Source organism: Nanorana parkeri, unplaced genomic scaffold (assembly GCF_000935625.1).
Source record: "Nanorana parkeri isolate BGI_ZX_2015 unplaced genomic scaffold, ASM93562v1 scaffold479, whole genome shotgun sequence".
Classification (NCBI taxonomy): Eukaryota; Metazoa; Chordata; class Amphibia; order Anura; family Dicroglossidae; genus Nanorana; species Nanorana parkeri.
The window spans coordinates 1,091,559-1,102,734 of record NW_017306747.1 but is presented as its reverse complement, the minus strand read 5'-3'; the positions used below and the strand labels follow the sequence as shown (position 1 = coordinate 1,102,734).

The window sequence follows — 11,176 nt, the reverse complement described above, 5'->3', positions numbered from 1 at the left end:
CCCCCCCCCCCCCCATGGAGAATGGCAGACCTGCAGGCTGCATACAAGTGATTTCGGCGACATCGCCGGGATCACTTGTACAAAACAAGCGGCGGCTTCCCCCGCTGTACATTTAGCTCTGCTTGCCCAAAGCCGGGCTAAATGTAGAAAACAACTACCCGCCCGGAACACGGAACTACATATCCTGGGCATCGGGAGATAGAAATTCCACACCCCTGCTGCCCCTCTACTCTCTGCTGCCCCAAGGCCGGGCCTTGGTTGGCCTTGTAGGAAATCCAGCCCTGCCTATAGGTGGTAGGTGTAAAGAGAAGACTCCTTCACTATACCGTTATTTACAAATTATCGGTATTTTCTAAGCCAGGCTAGGGGTGTGAAAACAAGAAAATTATCAATTCTTAATAGAGGGGGCAATGGGGTCTATTATAATTGAGATGATCCTAGAAGAGTTATGTTATTTGGGGTGCCAACAGTTGTGTACTGTATACCTTCCACTGTCCCTCATTTAAAGGAACTGTCCCTCTTTTGGAACCTATATGGCCTGATATATATATGACTCTATAAATATGTATTATATAACTACTAAACATGGTATTATTATTATTACTTTTATTATTATTACTATTATTATTATACAGGATTTATATAGCGCCAGCAGTTTACACAGCGCTTTACAATATAAAGAAGACATTACAGTCACAATACAATTCAAGACAAGATGGTAAGGAGGGCCCTGCCCCTGAGGGCTTACAATCTAAAAGGGAGGGGCAAGTGATACATGAGGAGGTAGCTGTGTGGGGATGAATTGTTTGACAACGTGATGGTTGAGTGGTTAATTTGAGGTAGGATAGGCTTATACAGCACTAAATCATTTATCCAAGTTCTAAATAGTTGCATTTGTGATTTTGGAAAACCAGTGGGAAGGAAAAGTAGTGGTAAAAACGCAATTTTGGTTTTAACCAATCAATTTCTATGCATTCATTCTATATGGTCCACTTAAATGGGGGCGTGGCAGGTGTGTGTCCTTTTTTCTACATACTTGGTGCTAAAATGTGTACACGTGTACCCAAAAAGTAGGAAGGTATGGTTGTGTGCCCAAAAACTCCAGTAATGAAAATTCGCCCCTGGTGTTGGTGGACACCCTAACCCTATGTTTCCTTCATCCATTTGGTTGTTTCTCCTATGACAGCGATTTAAAAGTGGCCTATATATTGTCGGGTCTATGTGTGGCCAGGATTCAAGACTGACTGATAATTATGGGGAAATTCCTCACTTTTGTTTCTCGGTTATCCTTTCTTGAGAATAATCTCTGCTTTAGATCATCTAAGTGATAAGTACGATAACTTGACATCAGCAAAGGATTGGATTTTCCAAGGAAAAAATCTACTTATAAATATTAGTTGGTGGATATCCCTTTTAAAGCAGCTTGATGCCTTGGAATGAAAGGCGATTTTCCTTCGCCTATATACTTGGTGCTAAAACATGTCCATGTCTTCAGCACAAAAAGGAGGAAGGTATGGTTGTGAATCTACAGGTTCCACTGATGGAAATCCACCCTTGGTGTTGCTGGTGGATTGTCTTCCTCCACTTGGTTGCTTTTCCTATTAAAAGTGATTTATAATGGCCTGAATATTGCCGTAGATCATCTAGGTGGTATGTACGAAACGTGGCATCACCAAAGGATTCCATTTTCCAAGGAAAACATCTACTTATAAATATTATTCGTTGGATATCCCCTTTAAAGCAGCTTGATGCATTGGAGTGAAGGCCGCTTTTACTTCACGTACATACTTGGTGCTCAAACATGTCCACCTACAGGTTCCAGTGATAGAAATCCACCCCTGGTGTTAGTGGTAGTTTGTCTTCATACTTGGTGCTAAAACATGTCCATGTGTTCAGCCCAAAAAGGAGGAAGGTATGGTCATGAACCTACAGGTTCCATTGATGGAAATCCACCCTTGGTGTTGCTGGTTGATTGTCTCCCTCCATTTGGTTGCTTTTTCTATTAAAAGTGATTTATAATGGCCGGAATATTGCCGTAGAACATCTAGGTGGTATGTACGATAACTTGGCATCAGGAAAGGATTTAATTTCCCAAGGAAAACATCTACTTATAAATATTAGTTGATGGATATCCCCTTTAAAGCATCTTGATGCCTTGGAGTGAAAGGCACTTTTCCTTCGCCTACATACTTGGTGCTAAAACATGTCCACCTACAGGCTCCAGTGATAGAAATCCACCCCCCCTGGTGTTGGCGGTAGTATGTCTTCATACTTGGTGCTAAAACATGTCCATGTCTTCCACCCAAAAAGGAGGAAACTATGGTTGTGAACCTACAGGTTCCAGTGATGGATATACACCCCTGGTAATAGTGGTAGGTTGTCTTCACTCACTTGGTTTCTTTGGCTATTAAAGTGGCCAGAATATTGCCGTAGTTCATCTAAGTGGTAAGTACGATAACTTGGCATCCTCAAAGGAATCAATTTCTCCAAGGAAAACATCTACTTATAAATATTAGTTGGTGGATATCCCCTTTAAAGCAGCTTGATGCCTTGTTTTGAATGTCAAACGTGGTAAATATGTTTGATTACTCTGCTTGATTGCCCCGTTACACTAAAAAATTCAACGCAGGGCCCCTAGGAATCCAAACTGTGCGACGTGTGAAGTATTCTTGGTTAATGAATTTCAATGACAAAAAAGGAAAGGAAAAAAAACGGTTCTTGGAAACTAGGACACGGGAGCTTTGGTTACGGGGCAGTTAAGAATGAGCAATGTTCCGTAACTATGAAATTTCAGACCTTACGGGTTTATAGGTCAATTCGTTTCTTACCTATACTGAAAAACATCGCTCTCACCCCTGCCTAATGAAGGATATAGTGTTCCGGTGGGCCACCTCCATGTTCCATGGTAGCAATTAACTCCCCGAAGGTCAGATTACATTTGTGCGTTGGTGAGTCACGCCAGGGCATTTTAGAGAACTGACCAATTTAGAGGCTGGAAACCCTTTGACACAACACTGGTGTGTTCGAGGAGAAACCTGCAATTACTCACAGGAGAGAGCTAATGTGTTAATTTTGGGTTCCTAAAAAGATAAAGAACCGTAGCAACATTTCACTTTGGAAAGTGTGGTTGTTACCCTTGGCGGGCTGGGTCATCTGACCCAAACTTATATCTAAATTCTCACTATAATTACACAATCTCACCCAGACATTGTGAAACTCTGAAATTCTTTCTAACAGCTGCCTCTTTGTAACCTGCGATTTGGTATAAGGATGATGCACTGCAACGGACTTGAATTGCTTTTTGTAACGCAGGAGCTGGCCGGAAGGTGGCCCATTTCGGAAATCACCACATTCAGCTTTTTCCGGTGTAGGTACCCCACCACATTCTTGTCACAAGGGTGAGGAGGCCCCATTCAGGTTGATGAAGAATGCACTAGGTCAGCAGAAAAAAACAACAACACATTTTTAAAGGTACAGGAACACTACAAGCATCTGGCAGAGATCAAATCAAAGGCAATGTCCGTCGTGTTGTACAGATTTCTGATTATGGTCAGAACTAAATAAAAAACAAATGTTTCAAGTCAGGTTAATATCAAATATTGCATATAAATATAATGCAAAGTTCTACACAGCCATTGGAATTCTAGTCTCATTTTCACATGCTGCTCTGCTTTAGCTAGCCCACGGTGCTCTGGGAATCCTTGGCCAGTATTTATTTTATTTTTATATATATATCTAGTGTGAGATTTAGCTTCCAATGGTAGCGCATTAAGGACGCATCCACTTGCTTATGACTTCCTTTAAGGGCTCCCTTGCCCACTTTTATTGAATCCAACTCAAAAGTCCACACAGGTTTACCCTCGCAGGGGTTTCAAACACAATGTACAGTTTTCTGTCTTCAGCAAAATAGCACTTTCAAAGTCCCGCGACTTTAGGTTGCGTGTTTACCAAACACTCTTCACCACACAGGTGACCCGCTCCTCATTCCGCCAGCCACAGACTGGTCCCAGGGTGGAGCCCTCCTGACTCCTGCAGAGACCTCCTCTGTCACCCACGTAGAGCCTTGAACCTGACCCAGCATCCTCCTCCATAAGCGCTGTACACAGGTGCACCATCATTTGGTGCTGGTCACCACTAAAGCCCGGGCCCAGGAATGGAGATTTCTTCCCTCCCAGTTCGTTTAGAAATCTCCCGGCTCCAGGATCCAAACTATGATCCAGAAAACCCGGAATGAGTTGTTAAAACCAGCTCTTTCCTAGTAACAGTACTTTCCTGGAGCCGCTCAGCCCCTCTGGCTGAGAGTCCTGGGTGACCCTTTTTCCACTCTACATAGTGGATAGATAGATAGATAGATAGATAGATAGATAGATAGATAGATAGATAGATAGATAGATAGATAGATAGATAGATAGATAGATAGAAAAAAATTAAAGGTAAAAAATTTCAAATAATAATCCAAAAAACATTGTGGTGATTGCGGAGTCCCTTTATAGTAGACAAGGCCACCTAAAGTACCTCTTTCAGTGCTATAATCTTTCTAAACCCAAACCTAGAGTAAAAAGCTGCCTCTATACAGTGCTTGAACACTCTTGATCTTCCCAGGATCCCAAAATCTTGGGAAGCTCTAATATGGGAAGCTCTATCTTTCTAGCAATTTTAATAGCTGACCTTCTGCTTACACCTTCTGTACCTTTCTACTGGGCCCTTCAATATGATAGATTCATAGAACAGTTCAGAAGTCAACTGGGAGTATATGAGCTTTCCATACTGCTTGGTAGTTTTGGTGTTTTCATAATAGAGCACCTCAGGTTTTTTTTGTGTCCTGATGGTCCCGTTACTAGGCACACAGTTCCGTCTCTTCTAGGGCTGTCTTGTACATTTTCCTTTCCAGTAACAGGAAGTGTACTGTACAGGCCTAACTTGTGACTAAAAACAGTGCTAGCCAATCAGAGTTAGGGAAGGAGTGTGACCTACTCTTTCTTTTAAATAGATTCCTGGACCACTGCAGGTACCATACCCCCTGTACTCCTCTCCTGTACATATTGCCCACCACCATACCCTCTGTACTCCTCTCCTGCACATACTGCCCACCACCATACCCTCTGTATTCCTCCCCTGCACATACTGCCCACCACCATACTCTCTGTATTCCTCTCCTGCACATACTGCCTACCACCATACCCTCTGTACTCCTCTCCTGCACATACTGCCCACCACCATACCCTCTGTATTCCTCTCCTGCACATACTGCCCACCACCATACTCTCTGTATTCCTCTCCTGCACATATTGCCCACCACCATACCCTCTGTATTCCTCTCCTGCACATACTGCCCACCACCATACCCTCTGTATTCCTCTCCTAAGCATACTGTCCACCACCATACCCTCTGTACTCCTCTCCTGCACATACTGCCCACCACCATACCCTCTGTACTCCTCTCCTAAGCATACTGTCCATTGCCATATCCCCTTTTCTCCTCTCCTGCACATACTGCCCACCCCCATACCCTCTGTACTCAAAGTTAGGGCACGAGTGTGACATACTCTTTCTTCAAAATAGATTGCTAGACCGCTGTAGGTACCACCTTGTGGTACCTACTTTATATTTCTACTCTGCTTTTAGTTCTACCCTGCGCATTGCTCTCCGGCATATACTGTCTACCACCATACCTGGGTACTCCTTTCATGCACATACTGCCCACCACATTATCCTCTGTACTCCTCTCCTGCTTATACTGCCCACCACCATATCCTCTGTACTCCTCTCATGCACATACTGCCCACCACCTTACCCTTTATACTCCTCTCATGCACATACTGTCCACCACCTTACCCTTTATACTCCTCTCCTGCACATACTGCCCACTACCTTACCCATGTACTTCTCTCCTGCACATACTGCCCACCACCTTACCCTTTATACTCCTCTCCTGCACATACTGCCCACCACCTTACCCATGCACTTCTCTCCTGCACATACTGCCCACCACCATACCCATGAACTCCTCTCCTGCATATACTGCCCACTAGAAACGTTCTCCAGCATTGCTCATATCATCACCCACCTTGCCCATAGTGTACATGTTTCATACAGTAGCCAGGGCAAAGATAAGAAACTATCAGCTAGCATTTGATTGGTTGCAATGGGCAACACCAGAGTTCTCCTTTATATAAAACCCACACTGAAGCCATTAAACCTTTTTTTTTTTTTTCAATTATCCTTATACGCTTAGTTTCAAATTGACAGAAAAAGATAAGCAAGATGAAAACTTTACCAAGAGCCATCTGGGCGCATTTAATGGTAATAAAAATTGTGATATAGCACCTGCCAAACGCAGTCTGAGAAAACAGACATCTGTGGAAATGATAGGGACTGCTGGGGGCAAAGTCATCTCCATATTAGATACCAACTGCACATAGTAACTCTAGTAAACAACAGGTGTAAACCATTGCAACAGCAAGGGCCTCTCGGCGGGGATCTATCTGTCACGTTATGGACACCTCTAAAGTCAACTAAAATGGATGTCTTCCCTTGGGTTTGCATTCCAAAATGTCCGCCAAGAACCTTAAACCATGGAATTCTGACCAGGGCCATCAAATTACCCGTCATGTGCCAGGACTACCAGAAGTGGCCACAGCTGTCACTAGAAGGGGCCAACAACACAGAGCAAGGCATCCCGAGGCTGTGGACTGAGATACAACTGTCACCCATGTTTTCAATAATATAAGGTTCCAAGACAATATTGTTAGGTGTTTATGTAGACATACATTCTTTGTATATGGAATAACACATACCCCATACCCTCAATTATTGGGATATCCATCTCAGCTGACCCTCTTTTGGAGCTAAATCCCTTAGTCCCTCTTTCCCCTTCAGTTGTCCCTCTTTTTTGGTCTGATGTATAGACCTCTATAAAAATGTATTATTTAACTTCCACATGTGTTATTCAGCACGCTACCTTTCATCTACCCTGTATAGTAGTCTTTATCAACAATGGTGCCATGGCACACTGGGGTGCCTTCTGGTTTCCTCATGGGCGCCTCGAAATTTGTACACAGCGTCATTCCTTTCCATGGTGGAGACACATTCCTCATGTGAAGAGGGCTCCTGATGTGAACGGGGAACTGTTATGTGAAAAGGGGCTTCTAATGTGAAGCTGGGCTCCTGCTGTGAAGGGGGAGCCTCTGATATGAAGATGGCTTCAGATGTGAAGAGGAGGCTTCTGATGTGAAGTGGGCTCCTGCTGTGAAGGGGGAGCCTCTGATATGAAGATGGCCTCAGATGTGAAGAGGGGGCTTCTGATGTGAAGTGGGCTCCTGCTGTGAAGGAGCAGCCTCTGATATGAAGATGGCCTCAGATGTGAAGAGGGGGCTTCTGATGTGAAGCGGGCTCTTGCTGTGAAGAGCGAGCCTCTGATATGAAGAAGGCTCCAGATAGGAAGAGGGGGCTTCTGATGTGAAGCGGGCTCTTGCTGTGAAGAGCGAGCCTCTGATATGAAGAAGGCTCCAGATAGGAAGAGGGGGCTTCTGATGTGAAGCGGGCTCTTGCTGTGAAGAGCGAGCCTCTGATATGAAGAAGGCTCCAGATAGGAAGAGGGGGCTTCTGATGTGAAGCGGGCTCTTGCTGTGAAGGGGGAGCCTCTGATATGAAGAAGGCTCCAGATAGGAAGAGGGGGCTTCTGATGTGAAGCGGGCTCTTGCTGTGAAGAGCGAGCCTCTGATATGAAGAGGGCTTCAGATGTGAAGAGGGGGGCTTCTGATGTAAAGAAGAGGCTTCTGATGTGAAAGGAGCTATTGATGTGAAACGCTGATGGGAAGGGGGAACCTTTTTGCATAGGTTCCTCCCTTAAAATAAAATCCATACCAGATCCCTATCTGGGAAAAGGGTCTGATATGGATTTTGGAGGGGCCAATTGTTGCTTTTCACATATTAGACTGAGGTCCCACAAGATTGTGCATAATTATAAAGGGTGCTGTGATTGGGGAAAGGTTGAGAAACACTGCTCTAGAATACTACATTTATGATTTAGAAAAACCATTATATAGGATGAAAAACACACTAGTGGGTTTGCCCAATCATTTTTTGTGCATTAATTCTTCATGGTTTCCAAAGCAGGGGTATGGCGGGGCTGGGTCTTTTGCCTATAGACTGTGTGTCCCTCTTTCTCATCTCAGAAAGTTTGGGGGTACAGTACTGTATATATTGAGATTTATGGGTTCAAGGACCTTATAAATGCAAGGATACAGAATGGGTGTATTTGAACTGGTTGAACTGGTTAGAACTTACTTATAAGCGGGCTGGGCTTTGCAATGGAGCAACCAAGCTGCAGAGGTCCACCAGCAAGTAAGAGGTGGTCAGTGGTGGCCAAAAAACAAACCCTGTTACTTTTCCCAAAATGGGCCAAGTGACAGATTCTCTACAACACAAGCAATGCTGGGTCACAGCTTTTATCACCATGGGCACTGAGTAGGGTTGTAATATAAGTATAATTAGCTATAATGAAGCGTCATATGTAATATCAAGAGCAGGGGTAGGCAACCTGGGCACTCCAGTCCCCTGAGGCATTGCAAGAATGACAGCCATAAGCATGAGGTCATAACCATCACATTCTCAAACAATTCATCCCCACACAGCTACCTCCTCATGTATCACTGGCCCCTCCCCTTTTATATTGTAAGCCCTCAGGGGCAGGGCCCTCCTTACCATCTTGTCTTGAATTGTATTGTGATTGTTATTTTCTTCCTTATATTGTAAAGCGCTGCGCAAACTGTTGGCGCAATATAAATCCTGTATAATAATAATAACGAGTCCTGGAGTCACAGGCATGATGGAATTTTTCGTTTCCCCAAAGGTTGCCTACCCCTAATGTAAAGTGAAGGATCTTTGTGTTGTTCACAGAAGCCATTCATGGGTCATTGTGCTCATGCTGTTTACGCACGGGCGGAATGCAAGCTCCTTCGCATAGCTGTAGTTATAATCAGGACTTCCTAGGAGCTCTAATATGTAAACATTGACTTCAATTCATGAAGCCGAATGGGTCCCTTCTCCTCCCAAGCTTTGCTATGGTTTGGTGAAGCTGTCTATTGAATGTATGGGCCAGTGGCACACACAGGAGGCGGGAAGGAGCAAGCCCAAGATTATCTCCAGCTCATGAATTGGGCATTAGTGTAATGGAATGCCCTTCATTTCATAGCTTCTGGGGCACTATGGATATAATTGAACATATAGACACCACTGGGTACTTGCATCTAGCCAATGTTACTCAATTACAGCTCCTTATTGCTTTTCAGCCCCCAGAAAAAAACAGAATTAAACTTAAAAAAGTGTGCAAAAGGACTTCTGTGCTGCCCCTTTCACATAACTAGGGGTGTATCACATGACCAAGCCTTAGGCTTTCGTCCAGTTGGTTTGCAAGATAGTCGCGCAGTGTTCAAGTATACATCTGCCTTTGGCTTGGCTATGCGCCGTGCTAATCTCCAGGGTCTTCCAGCGCTTATTGCATACATACATTTCTGCCAAGCGGCTTCGCTGCTCGATCGGTTACATCTCCATTTCACGAGACGCAATCATTACAACACCCACATCTTCCCTTATTGCCACGCAATGCTTGTCACCAACAATGACAGTCAGCAAGAAAGGTACCACGCTCCTCTTCCTTTACCTCTAGGGTGCTAGCTCTCTGAATCTGCATTATATGGGGTGTGTCTGTTGGTTATGTGTTTAGATGAAGCTCTGAGATCTTGAGGAATGCTGAATTAAGTTTTACTGGCTTAGAAGAACATTACATCTGAATAGAGCATTGAGAGGAAAACATATAGAAAGGAACTTCCCGTGTATCATAGATAAGCATGAACATGGAGACTAGCATTGCACTACAGCGCCATCTACAGCTCAAAAGGACAAATTACACAAGTATATCAGTGCATTAGAATATGCTGTTGAATTTCCAACAGTGTCCATGCGTGCCCATTGCCTAAATACATTGTGCTGGAAGATGTCTCTCTTTCTCATTTCAGAAGGCTGGGAGGTACTTAGAGCCAGCGTAGGACACTGCACGCTATAGATCGAGAGATGATTGATCACGTACCCACTGATCACTCTGCTCATATTCTCCCTGCAGAGAGTAGTGACTGTCATTGCACCCCACAGGAATTGCCCGGCTCCTCATTGTTCCTACGGTACTCATTGGAGGGACAGACAGGGGAGGATGCGGGCACAGCTGGCTCTGCCTCTAGAGAGGCAGAAACAGCTGTCAATCAGTCACCTGGGTGGATCCCGACAATATTGGTGGGATCCGTCCTGGCTGTAGTGCGGCTCTGCACTATCAGCCTATAGGAAGGGGCCTTATCACACTTAGGGGCCTTTTTATAAAAACATTATTTTAGTGAAGCTGCACGTACATGTGTTCTGTGCAAATCAACCAGCTGTTGTTACAATGGGGAAAAATCACGTGTTCTTAGGCAACTTTCTCTTCTGAAGTGTTCATTGGGCAACTTTCGCCCAATGTTTCTCATGTGTTATGGGCAGTAGTAAAAATAGGTTCATTCATGATGAATGAATGAGTGAATCAGGAATATACCACAATATGGTCACTAGATGGCGCTGATGATCATAAGAAATAAATAGTAAAATACCACAATATGGACACAAGAGGGTGCTGATGATCCTAGGAGTTAAAATACCACAATGTGGCCACTAGATGGCGATGAAGATCACAGGAGGTAAAATACCACAATATGGCCACTAGATGGAGCTGAGGACCATAGGGCGTAAAATACCACAATATGGCCACTAGAGGGCGCTGAGGATCACAGGAGGTAAAATACCACAATATGGCCACTAGATGGAGCTGAGGACCATAGGGCGTAAAATACCACAATATGGCCACTAGAGGGCGCTGAGGATCACAGGAGGTAAAATACCACAATATGGCCACTAGAGGGAGCTGAGGACCATAGGGGGTAAAATACCACAATATGGCCACTAGATGTAGCTGAGGACCATAGAAGGTAAAATACCACAATATGGCCACTAGAGGGCGCTGAGGATCACAGGAGGTAAAATACCACAATATGGCCACTAGAGGGAGCTGAGGACCATAGGGGGTAAAATACCACAATATGGCCACTAGATGGCGCTGAGGATCATAGGACATAAATAGTAAGATACAACA

General features: G+C 44.3%; 1 protein-coding gene across 3 annotated transcripts in view; it reads left to right on the top strand.

Annotated features, from left to right (window-relative positions):
- ADGRL1 (adhesion G protein-coupled receptor L1) overlaps positions 1-11,176 on the top strand; it is a 221,861-nt gene that overhangs the window by 41,368 nt on the left and 169,317 nt on the right. The gene's annotated exons all lie outside the window — the stretch shown is intronic.